The sequence below is a fragment of the Leptonychotes weddellii genome, chromosome 15 (assembly GCF_054177405.1).
Source record: "Leptonychotes weddellii isolate Sample4059 chromosome 15, ASM5417740v2, whole genome shotgun sequence".
In the NCBI taxonomy this organism is placed as follows: Eukaryota; Metazoa; Chordata; class Mammalia; order Carnivora; family Phocidae; genus Leptonychotes; species Leptonychotes weddellii.
In genome coordinates, this window is record NC_138383.1 from 4,496,276 (window position 1) to 4,500,313 (window position 4,038).

At 41.3% G+C, this 4,038-nt stretch overlaps 1 protein-coding gene across 1 annotated transcript in view; it reads left to right on the forward strand.

Moving 5' to 3' along the window:
• The first annotated feature begins 412 nt into the window (after positions 1–412).
• Positions 413–4,038, forward strand: part of SRSF2 (serine and arginine rich splicing factor 2) — a 41,110-nt gene continuing 37,484 nt past the window's right edge. The window contains exon 1 of the mRNA XM_081804429.1: positions 413–424. The gene's annotated coding sequence lies outside the window, so the exon portion shown is untranslated. The remainder of the gene's footprint in view (positions 425–4,038) is intronic.

Genomic DNA, 4,038 nt, shown 5'->3' on the forward strand with positions numbered 1-4,038 from the left:
AGACAACATAATGAAGATGTTTTAGAGTATAAAAGAAGCAATGGGTCGGAATAAACTATTGAAATACTAATATGATATGCTCCATATAGTGATTATACTAGTTCCTTTGGATTCACCAATCTGTTGAGTTGTAAACGTGAGAGAAAAAGTTGTATGTGAATGTATGTCAAATCAGCATTTGTGTTTTGCATCATTAAATGAAAAAATAAAAATATTTCTGTATTCTTCAGATTTAAGAAAAAATTGGCAAGAGAGAAAACAACAAAACTTAAGGCTGCAGGAGTGGCTAGAACAGAAAGAAGACAGTCAAGAGAAATCATGGGCCATGGGGTGTGAAATGATGCATCTGCTCAGATAATAAGGAAATGGACTGGGGTCCTGCACCCCAACAGATTTAGGTGACTTAGCTTTGGGTGGAGTCGGGGTGGGGATCAGTTTGCACCAAGATTTAGGACACAGAGGTGTGTTTCTGTGCTATATTGGGAATTAGGAAGACTTTTCTGTAACCATGTCCTAAGCTTTAAATATTCTCTGAGGTTCCTTCCATGTCTACACCTTATGATGCCAGGGCTTCCCTCTGAATCTGCCACGTTTCCGTATTTTCAAAAGCATAATAGAACAATAACTATTCAGTCGCCAACTACTTACCAAGAGTCACCTTGTAGCTCAGATCTATACTAGTTGTAATAAATTAAGAAATATATTTGGGCTTTGTCCCCAGTTGTAGCACAGAGCTCCTAAAACCCCTGGGATTTCCTGGGTGATAGGAGGGTCTTTTGTTATTCATATGAGCCCCTTTGAGCACCCCTGAGTTTATGGTAATGAGGATAATTAGGATGGGGCCCCTAGATAGCCTCAGAGTGGGGCTGCTATCTGAAAGACCAAGTACTTACAACAATGTCTGGTATAGTTAAGCACTTGGCATTTAATAGTGAAGTCTATAAACATAGAAAATTAGTCTTGGAAGGTCCAGTCTTGGAGGGCATGATGGTACTGTGTGAATGTGCTGGGGCTCATCTAGTGTATCACTATTTAACATGAAAGATGCAAATAATCATGCCCTGCTTTGGGCTATTTGCCTTTCACTATTTACACTTTCACTTGCAATGATTATCCTGATCCAGAAAAGAATTAAATGATAAAGCTGATCTCTCAGGAAAGGAAACAGACTGTATACCAAACACAGTGCACCTTATTTATTCTGCAAAGTAAGGAGACAGGCCAAAATGGTGCCTAAGTCAGAGGGTTTGCTGGTGCCAAGATGATGACTGTAACATTGAGGCTTGAGCAATGGAAAGTTGAACAAGGCAAAAGGGCCCACGGCGACCACCAGGCTGAATGCAAACAGGCTCATCAAACCACAGGCCCTAACTGACCAATGGGCTACTTACAACCAGACACAGTTCCTGAGGTTACCAAAAAAGGGAAAATTCCATCTGTCCCCCTACTCCCTCACTCCACCCTGTAACTATAGCCCCTCACCACCACCTCGTGGCAGACTCTCTCTTTTGAGGTCCTGCCCGCTGCGCCCTTGCCGTGTATTCAATAAACTTCTATCTCTTTTGTTCTGCCTTGGGGGGATTCTTTCGACTGCACCACAGTCCCCCATCCAATCAGGATGCCCCATGATGGCCTTCAGTCTAAAGCAAGTTCTGGATGCAAAGCAAATCATTTTCGCAAAATAGCGCACACACAGTGTGGATTTGGGTCCAGCCACCTTCAGGAGGAGAGGGAGCCCAGATGCTCCAGCCTGGCTCGCTCTGACAGCCACATCAATTCGACAGACTACTTACCCAACATGCCAGCTGACAACATTTGCTGTACTGCTCTTTTATTTGAATGGTTGTAACAACATAAAAGAAGCAGAGAAAAAAACATCTGCTTTTTTCTCAATATGCTCTCACAGTGTCTACAAGATGAGTCATTAAAAGACTTTGCTTTCAGTTCATGTGACAATTATCCCCAAAGATCCCTTTTAAAATGTAAAATAGAAGGGGAAAAAAAAAAGCCAAACAGGCTTAGAATATAAACAAAGAAGATTGAAGAATTGGGAATATCTGACAACATTTTAAGGAAGAAAAGAAAATAAGAGGACCTACGAATTGAAATGCTGCCGAAAAGAAATGCCCAAATGAGTCTCTTTTGGATTTGATGTCTCTAAAACGGCAATCAGTTTTTTCTTTAAATTATCTGTCTCAGTTCTCACAGAATTGGGGCAGAGCTACTCCTGATAAAAACATTAAACCTTCCAGATTTAACAGCAGCTCAGAAAACCAAGTCACAACCAAACGTACCAGGACTCACAGACTGTTCAGACTATTTGTACACAAAGTTGAAAATAATGTCAAGTTTGAAAGCCACTGTAAAACATCATAGTTTCTTGGCCCACCAAATTAACAAAAAATATACTTCCTAGTATAAAAAAATTTTTTTTAAGATTTTATTTATTTATTTGAGAGAGAGAGAGAGCACAAGCAGGGGGACCAGCTGGCAGAGGGAGAGGGAGAAGCAGGCTTCCCGCCGAGCAGGGAGCCCGACGTGGGACTCAGTCCCAGGAGCCCAGAATCATGACCTGAGCCAAAGGCAGACGCTCAACTGACTGAGCCACCCACGTGTCCCATAAAATTTAATACATTATGGATCAACAAAAAGAAATCACACTCAAGAGAATAATAAAATAAGCCATAGACAATTGGGAGAAAATATTTGCAAAAGATACATCTGATAAAGGACTGTATTCAAAATACACAAAAAACAAAGACCCTAACAGACACTTCACCAAAGAAGATAACAGATGGCAAATACAAAGATGAAAAGTGCTCCCCAGTGTCTTCGGGGAAATGCAAATACTGGTACACACCTATCAGAATGGCCAAAACCCACAACACTGACGCCACCAAATGCTGCTAAGGCTGTGGAGCAACAGGAACTTCCCTGCATTGCTGGTAGAGAATGCAAAATGGTGCAGCCGCTTTGGAAGGCGGTTTGTCAGTTTCTTACCAAACTAACATACTCTTATCATACGATCTAGCCATTGTGCCTGTTGGTATTTACCAAAGGAGTTGAAAACTTACGTCTACACAAAAAGCTGCACAGAAATGTTTATGGAAGCCTTATTCATAATGTCAAAACCTAAGGTGTGTACACCATGCTAAAAGATAAACTGAGGCATATTAAACATGTTAAGAGGTTAACAAAAATGTATTTGAACCCAGCAGCATCCAATCTAGCAGACAGAAAGGAGCTCCGAGGAGCTGTACAAAATGAAAGACTTTTATAGGCAGCAGGAAGCAGAAACAAGGGAGCTATACCAGGCAAAAAAAAAAGTAGGTTGGTTATTGCAAGGTTATTTTCCTTTAGGGGATGGCATGGGTCCATCAGGCGATTCCTGATCAGCTGGTTTAAGATTCCATTTCTGGGAGAGCTGAAACGGTAATGGTGAAGGTGACTTGGGACTTAGCATAAAGGAATTTATTTGAGGCCTGGTCTTGTCTTGTTTTTAACAACCCAGACACGGGAATATTATTCAGCGCTAAGAAGAAATGAGCTATCAAGCCATGAAAAGGCATGGAGGAATCTTAAATGCATAGCACTAAGTGGAAGAAGCCAATAATGAAAAGGCTACAGATTGTGTGTTTCCAACTAACTACATGACATCCTGGAAAAGGCAGAACTATGGAGACGATAAAAAGATCAGAGGTTGCCGGGAGGAAGGATAAATAGGAGAGGCACAGAGGGTCTTTAGGCAGTGAAACTACTCCATATGACACTATAATGTTGGATACATGCTACGTTTGTCCAAACCCACAGAATGTACACGAGGATGCACCCTAATGTAAACAACGGACTCTGGATGATGGTGATGTATCAGTGGAGGTTCATCAGTAGTAGCCAATGGGCCACTCCAGTGGGAATGTCGATGGTGGGGGACACTATGCATGAATGGAGCGGGGTGTATGGGAAATTTCTGTACCTTCCTCCCAATTGCACTAGAAATTAAAGTCTATTTAATTAATAATAATATTCTATTTTTTATTT